The 8,783-nt window shown below is 40.0% G+C and overlaps 2 protein-coding genes across 3 annotated transcripts in view; both read left to right on the top strand.

Annotated features, from left to right (window-relative positions):
- The window catches only part of LOC139152663 (E3 ubiquitin-protein ligase TRIM45-like), a 401,328-nt gene that overhangs the window by 327,012 nt on the left and 65,533 nt on the right, over positions 1-8,783 (top strand). The window lies entirely within an intron of this gene.
- LOC139152664 (uncharacterized protein C1orf21-like) overlaps positions 5,345-8,783 on the top strand; it is a 97,321-nt gene continuing 93,882 nt past the window's right edge. Inside the window, exon 1 of one of the 2 annotated variants that reach the window (XM_070725946.1) lies at positions 5,345-6,011. The gene's annotated coding sequence lies outside the window, so the exon portion shown is untranslated. The remainder of the gene's footprint in view (positions 6,012-8,783) is intronic. The other variant, XM_070725944.1, reaches the window with a different exon arrangement.

Genomic DNA, 8,783 nt, shown 5'->3' with positions numbered 1-8,783 from the left:
CCCAGTTCAATTCCCATGCCCAACCCAGAGTTGATGCGACATGAGATTTGTCAGAAGCTAGCTATAACATCAAATCAACGGAGTTAATCGACTGGGGGCGCAGTCGCGTTTTCTGGCCCGGTTTCCCCACATTGAAGCCATGCATTAGGCGTGCGGCGGCTGCGATCAGAAAACACTTTTACAAATCTGACTTTGAAATCTCCATGTAATGACCCAAAGACGAGGAATAATAACACAAAATAAAAACAGCCTTTCCTTCCTGAGTGCCAGATCACCTGCTCGCTCTGCTCTTGTGATTCTGTCTCCAGGTTGTTTTGTTCTTTCACGCCAAAGATGCCCTTTCTGCAGGCCGCGAAGCAATGCTTTGGACGGATTTTAATCGCCGGTAGTGTCAGTGTAGTGTTGAAAAATATGTTGTTAAAACTTTTAGAAACAGGTACAAAATACAACTCTTCATTGGTTCTTTATTGTATATGGAAATAATCATACATAACAAATAAACACGCATAAACAAACAAGCAAGGAGCCAGATTTCCCTGTGGCACCAATAAGTAGAGGTTTCCGAGTCAAAGGAGGACATGAATTCCTGAATTTTGCTTCATTTCAGGCATATCGTGACATTTCTGTCTACTTCTGTCTTTCGAAACACAGGATCAAATGACTTTCCCTCGTTCACCTGTGTACAAATTTTGTTTTCCAAAAGTCCTAATTCTCCCTCAGAAATCAAATGGTTCTCCCATAACTACCACACAGCTACCCTATTTTGTGGCTTTCCTTGTTCGTCGTTTCTTACTAATTTCGGTGCATGATTCGTAGGGAAAGCTGTCAACTGAAATCTCTAACCCAGAGGCTATTGCGAACACAGTATTTTGAAACACCATAGACGTTGACCACACAAATATCTGAATAGGTTGCAATTCATAAAGTGACACATAATAGTCAGAATATGCGTATTTTTCGTTTGCTATATGTATGCAAAGACAGCAAAATGCCGTAGACCCAAACCTCTCGGCCGACCAACTGTATACAGTAAAAGATGTTTGAACAATACGCATTTCATATAGCTGTGCATGCAGGTATGACAATTTCAGGGTCACTTAATAATACATCGTCCATTCCCGAAACCATTGTCAAAATGTGTCTGGCTGCCATGGTTGACCGAGAAACCAACCGTACCCATAAAAGGCAATAATAGGTAATCGGTCCTGACTACTTGTATTGTCACTCTCCAGTCTTGAGAGTTGCTGATCAGGTTTGATCAAGTTCCTTGTAAGTTATACAGTCATATCAAATGTTGGCTTTTTTTGTGAGCAGCACAAAGTCGTCACGTGTGACTCAACCCCCCCTCCCTGCATCGGAGTGTGCGGTGTCGAACGTGCCTCCAGTATGATGCATGGATTTTTGATCACCTGTAAAGTTTATAATGCCGGGTTTCTGAAAAAAAGAAAGTGACTGATTGCAGTGAACATTTGTAATATAAACAATCTTAAAAACAAACAAATAAACACGAATTGCCATGGGTACATAGAAGTCTACAGTTCTCCGGCACTTAGACCAAATAAAAAAGAGCATTTCCGCTAACCCGACTTACCTTATTTAAAACCCTCCGACCCGGCATCTAACCTTAATTTTGTTCTCATTTTCTAAACTCACGCACAGTTTTGCCGAATTTTGCCTTTGTTTGATGGGTCACACTGAAATAAAAATAAAAAATAAAAACAAGTTCCCGACCGACCTCCTCTATTTTCTGAAGGCTTGTTAACCGAAACACACTATTTTTCCCTTTATACCCCTTTGTTGAATCAGAAGATCAGATTCCTGTTAACGTCTAAACTCGATTTCTCAAATCTTTAAGCCCGGGGCTATAGAACATCGGTATGGGCATGTTATCGTGCATGGCGAGACAGTGGACACGTCGGTAACATACCAATGCACCAATTAAAGGTCTCCTCTCCAACGAAACGTTAGTAATTCACATCCCTTAACCGCCTTTAGTGCTCGGAGAATTAGTAAAATCCAGGCGTTACCGTTTGAACAGTCAGGTCATCATATACCCCTCGTAACAAAGTGAAGTTATACGCGTTGTCAAGGAAACAGTCGCATTCATAAAAACATTAGAATAGAGGGACACCGGGTTCTCTATAACATGTAACCAGAATATCACCTACACGTCCTCGTTCTCCCGTTAGAGTGGTCAATATTCAGATTTCTGTTACCGCTTAGTAAGAAGTGAAATGCTTAAAATTACGATTTAAAGGGATACAGTCGTCGGAACTGCGCTCATATGCCGTATGGGACCCATACAACGGTCGATCAATGTAAACACTGTTATCTAAGGTACCTTGGTCATTGATGAAAGTTAAAACATTGCTGTCATAATCTACATCGTATAATTTTAATGTTGCAGCTATGACGATGAGGTGCATCTAGATATCATGCACGAAATGCATTGTTTGTGAACAAGAAACCCGCACACAGGCGCAGTTCCGACGACTGTTTCCCTTTAAGCCCCTTTCGATACATCTCTGTACACAACCCGCAAACGCTAATGAACTGAACTGTACAATAAATTCATATAATCTCAAAGCATATTTCATAAACCGATATTATTTATGCTCCGTTAGTACATGCACATAACGAAATATCTAACAGGTCGCAAATTTAATGGGAACGGGGAAATTCTAACCCTAATACCTTCTTATTATGTCGCTGTGCAGGAAGTACAAGTGCAATGCAATTAAAAGAACGTGAAATGTTGAAGAGGAAGTTTACAAAATTAGTTTTCGAAAGGTGCGTTAGTCGTGCATTGTGTTGTCAGAACACAGCGACAGCGTGTCGTTGACGTTTTCTCAATAGTTGTTTGTTGGAAAGGAGCCAAGGCGACTCAATTCTTCTGAAGCCGTTCACAAGGATAGCGGATCACCGATCAGAACAATCCAACACGTGTAGCATTTAAAACCGCTTGATTTATTTGGTACCCGTTAAGTATATCAATAACAGCGATCTTAGCAACTGCCCATGTTTTTGTTCATCGGATAATAACGCGACTAGTAAATAGAAGAGTGGGTTGTAAGCGAGGCGAATTATGGTACTAGAAAAACTCCGAAGTGTGGTGTATACATCGTTAGCTTGTTTTGCGGTCATTAACACCTAAGCTCTCCAAATATACCGACTAAACACACGAAATACGTCAGAACACTATATGTAAGCCGGATACAAACTAATTTTATTTCTCTCCGACGATTCGCCGGCTTGTCTCAAGCGGCTCGTTGTGACGATTCATCAGTTTGGCTTCAATTTCGTCAGCAGTTGTTGTCGACGCCTCACCGCGGAACGCACTGGTAAATGTGAAGCGTGCCATATTCGATGTATTGTTAATAATAAAGCTATAAAAATATAAGCGGCAAAGTAAATAAACATGACTATAAAATTGATGGTGACACAGGTGACTCGACGAATACACTACTTCTATTGCAGGTAGCCGTGCGAGAAAATCCAAATACATTATGTGAACGGCTTATTAAATTAATACCCGCTGTATCTAATTTGGGTGTCAACCGTGGATGTGCTTTATACGGAGTGATTCCTGACAGGCAAAATTTGTGGATACAAAAGGAAAAGCGGCTTTACTTTTTTTCAATGCATGTAGGATAATCTAATCTGATATTAAGTTTCCTTGGAAAAACATGCTATAGAGCAACACAGTCATTCAACTTTCAGAGCTCTTCGGTTGCGGGGATTTCACTAAAATCGTTCGCAATGTATCAGGGTATACCAGTTTGGGCCCACCGGTATGTGACGTGTATCGAGCTTGGTTGCAATACATAGTTTCCGTTTCTCTCTCTCCATATGGTCTATTTTTCTACGCACCCGTTGATGCGCAACTCGTGCCAGATATTGCAAGAGACAAAAACTCTCAAAACTCCCGTCATTCCTTACCTATTTTCTCTTTAATATTTAACAGTTGGGTGATATTTTGTTTTCATACGAAAAAGTCGGCTGTTCATAAACTTGTCCATTGATATATTAAACCCAGTTTCAATTTCAAACATTAATGAATTTTACACAATTTCAATCTCTCAGATATATCCATTATTGTCGACCCTCTGTTGCCAGGAGTTTCAAAATGTCCCCTCTGAGCAAAACGAAGACCTTTACTAACTTTTGAGTGTTTTCAGGGATTTATTACAAGGAGAGACCTTCAGGGGCAAGCATCGCATTTTACATTCTTGTTTGGTTACAGCTGGAACTGAGCGCGCTACTCCCATGGTAAGGGAGCTTTCATTATGTACAATCGGGGGGGGGGGTCCAGGAGGAATTTGAGAGCGGCCACTAGAAGGTGTTACTCAGCAAGAGGATAAATAGACAGGGAGTTACACAGTACTACATGTGTGATAAGTTTTCTAAGTATCACGAAATGCTGTTGTTTCAAAACTTTCGGCCCCCAGTATTCACTGCTTTACAGCTGCTCAGTCAACAAACACACATATTTAATTGAGGGGGGGTTCATTGGAGGGTTAGGAGATTCGCAAGCAGGGAATACTCAGAATTTATTTTTTCATTCTCTCAGCAATTGCTCTGACCCCTGACCCCTGGTTGTAAATAATGACGACCCCGCAAAAAGATGTCTTGAGAGGTCGAACTAGATGTGATGTTTGAAATCCGTTGACACCTGGACAGCGTTATCTTGGATTGACGCGTAATTCACAAGTACTTTGGAAATAATATCTGACAATAACACTATACTTTACTGTACCGTAAGAGTATTGTTAGGCCTACATATTTTTGTTGCAGTATAATACAATTCTTATTTTCAACTATTTAGGCCATACTGCACCCCCTGAGAGAGAGAGAGAGAGAGAGAGAGAGAGAGAGAGAGAGAGAGAGAGAGAGAGAGCGGGAGGGAGGGAGGGAGGAGGGAGCAGGCTTATACCTACCTTAAAGGGAGAGCTGGAAATTATAAATGGGATTTTTGTCTGATGTTGTCCCCCATTCTCAGCCCAGCTAAAAGCCGTCTTAACTTTGGGCTGCGGTCATTTCTGTCGTTATCATAAAACTTGATCATTGCAATACCAGTGGTAAGTTAGTTTTATTCACGCTCGGCATCTTGGTTTTCGCTTTAGCCTACATACATTAAAATCTTACGAAACAATTTTGCTTTCACTGTACTTCTCTGTATACAACTTATTTGAAGTTTAGTATATTAGTACAAAACAACCTAAACCCCAGCAGCGAGGAGAAAAATAAAATGTGTGAGATCATGTAAACGTGATGCATAACTTGAGGATATAAACAGCGGTGCAAATTTCACTCGCCTTTCCCATGATTCTTCCTTCAGCTGTTCAGCGACACTAGGCAACCGAGATGTGACGTCACGAACGCGGCTTATTCACGCACAGAACATGCAGTGGTCGGCAAAGCCTCGTCAAATCAGTGCAGTTTTAGCTTGCTAACATACCCAACAAAAGTAGGAAGAAGACCAAATCGTACAGAAGGTGAAGGGGTCGGATCGTACGTTATAGGCGGTGGGACTGAACGGGAGTCAACGTTCGAGTATTTGTGTCGTGCCGCCAGGAACTGACCTTATCCGTCGATGCGCAGGCTGTAGCTCAGAGGTTGAAAGACAGACGAAAGCAGACCACTTGGTTTCATTGCTTTTGACTCAATGTGTGTGACCGCAATCTTCGTCTAATTCACGCAGAGTGTTACCAGTACATTTCTAGTAATTCTACACGAGGCCTCGCTGAATCCCACAAGATATATTTGTAAGTGAGTACAAATATTCAGGGTGCTCGATCGTCGACGGTAGACCGTCTTGACGCAAACACACTGTCGTCGTGGCTGATAAACTGTGAATCGATCGTCACATTTCCAGTTTGAACGGACTGCCTAGCAGTATTCCCCACTTGACAGATAACTGTGTTACGGTCAGACTTTGTTGAGTACGGACTCAGATACCAATCAGATGGCTGAACCTCGTTTGATTGGGTTTTGAAAAAAAAGAATTGTAGGTAAGTACAGTTCAAGAAAGTCATACTCGTGATTGCTGAGACTGAGTAACATTTTGTTGTCAGTTGAGTGTCCAGTTTCTCTGTCACGTCTAGTATTACCAATGGCTCCGTTTCTCCTTCTATTACAAATTTAACTTTCTCTGGTCCGTACCTTGGTATGTTTAACATTATTCTTTTCAAGGCTGCGTTCATAAACCCCGTACCGATATAATGCCTGCAGTCGTTGAATTATGCGGAGTTATGACTTTGTCGCAGTGAAACGTACACATTACAGCACAATTTTGCAGTTTGCATTTTGACATTGTCCAGGTCATCACCACCGGGGGGGGGGGGGGGGGGGGGGCGGAGTGTATTTCGCAGTTACACAGCCGTGCAAACAAACTGTTCTTCACACGTCAACAAGGAGGTACCGAGAACTAAGTTTACGTTTGAACAGACAACATATGGTATTTGTTTTTGTGGAGATACTACCCAAATTAGAATCAGAACACAGTGTTATATTTGAGCAAAGTAAACAGTATGTATGATAGAGGATTTTGCGAGAACAGAGGTACACTGCAGTGTCCAGTAGGTCGAGGGATGGATGTCCATGGTTGAGCTGTGAAGCAGTCAGTACTGCTGCTGGAGGTTTTGCCAAGGGTTGCTGATTTTACCGTCCAACCCACAACCCAAGGCAAAACCATGAGCTACTGTACTGCAGGTATTGAGCATTGAAATTCTTAATGCCTGGCAAACTTCGTGCAGAGTGGAGTCAATGAAATGTAGATCTGTGAAATAGTTTTGCACACAGAAACTAAACATTTATCACCTTAGACTCAGGCATGCAGTGTACTTGCTTTTATAGGTACTGAAATATACAGGAAATTATTTTCACCTGACAACAGCAAACTTAAACGTTTGATCAGTTATGTGTTTATTATTATCAGTATGCTATTCAGTGGCAAGTGATAGGAGTATACAAGAAATGACATCTTACTGTCCATGGGATTGACCTTGTCATTTCTGTGTTGTTCAACTCAATTAACACTGAGGTGCTTGGATGTTTCTGCACACTGCTTGCCCAGTGTGTGGTTGCTTGGCATCACAGTGGTTTTCCAGCAGTTTGCAATTCACTGCCAGTCTTTGATTTGTGTGTATGTAAATTGAGGTATGCGCAGTCTTGAAAGTGAAAGACGTATTAAACTTTTGCTCAAACTTTCCTCAAGGAATCTTTCAACCAATCTCTATCAAAATCAAGAATAAAAATCGGTGGTGACCATGCAAATTTTGGTACTGTAGAAACAACATCCAAGATTTTACTGATATTTGAAATTCAAAATGGCCTCCACCCCTGTGTTAACTCTATGGAGAAAATAAAATTTTGGATTTTTAAAAACTAAGACGGTGTATATGTTTCTCACACCAAGAGCCTTAAAAATGAACCCCAACAAGAGGTAGATCAGAAAAGACTTTGAAAAGTTGAGAGTCCAAATATCTATCCCCGAGGCACATTCTACCTTAAACTGTAAACTGCTTTTACTCTTTTTGAAATGTGGAAAAACTACTGATATGTTACTTACAGTAATGTTCCCTGTGAAGTGTCAGATGATTTGCACAGGAAACCAAAATTAATCAACATTCTTCATAATTCCCTCCTTTGATATCCACACTTAAATTACAGAGCTATTCGAATATAAATAGACTGTCCTTTGATTGGCTGTTGTCATGGACGTTAGAAAATGTTGTAAAATTGGTTGAATGTTGTTGGCTAAAGGTGAACAAAAAAAATTTGTTTTTGAGTAATCGTGTATCAATGATAAAATAGATTTTATAGCAAATTTTAATGCTTTAGCGTAATTTTCATGAACATTTATGATTGAAAATGAATGTTAAAATGTCAATGATACATAATGTTCAAAACTAAATTATTGTAAGGATTCTTCACAAGTGTATTATGTTTTCAAGAATCAGATAATTTGATGTGAATGAACTTTAAGGCAAGTGAATTTAACCTTCATACGTGTTTTTAAATTAAATTCAAATAACCTGTGCATGCAACCATTAAAATCCTCCGTGTTCATATTTCCCCAGAGTCCATTAAAGATGATTAGTTGTTCTGCTACATAGAATTGATAATAAAACATTTCTGATCAAGATTTCTACAAAAAAAACCACATGTTGTAGATTGTATTGCTTAATCCTCTTTCAGTTCAGTGAATTTACTGCCCTGTCAGTGTTCATCACAGGTGAGTAAAATCACACGGTATTGCACTATGTGTCTGGGCCTGTGCAGACGGAGCAAGACCAAGCTCTGATCATCAGCGTCGGTCACAGGTTTAAGTTACCTTGAGATGGTTTGCGCCTCAAAATTGGAAAATTTAAACTTTTTGCTCAAACTTTCAGTAAGGAAATTTTCAATCTTTCCCTTTTGAAATGACTAATAAAAATCAGGGGTCACTGTGCAAACTTTGGTACTGGAGAAACAAGTTACTTAGGCGATATTTACTGACTGTTGAAATTCAAAATAGCTGTCATCCCTAAGTTAACTCTAGAGGCAAAAATTAATTGTCAATTTTTCATAAAAAATAAGCTTGAGTTAAACCAAAGTTACTCTAGGCATAAGCTTTAAATTGAGCCCCCACAAATGATAGACCAGAAAAATATTGTAAAACTTTGAGAGTCTGAATGTCTGCCCCGAAGCATATTCTACCTAATTAAAGCTAATGAAAGTGGTTGACATGAAGACCAATTTTAGGAAGGATTATGATGAAATCATGTTTATTTGACATCAAA

This window comes from Ptychodera flava, chromosome 16 (genome assembly GCF_041260155.1).
Source record: "Ptychodera flava strain L36383 chromosome 16, AS_Pfla_20210202, whole genome shotgun sequence".
Lineage (NCBI taxonomy): Eukaryota > Metazoa > Hemichordata > Enteropneusta > Ptychoderidae > Ptychodera > Ptychodera flava.
The sequence above is the reverse complement of the archived record's forward strand: the minus strand, read 5'-3'. Positions and strand labels throughout refer to the sequence as shown.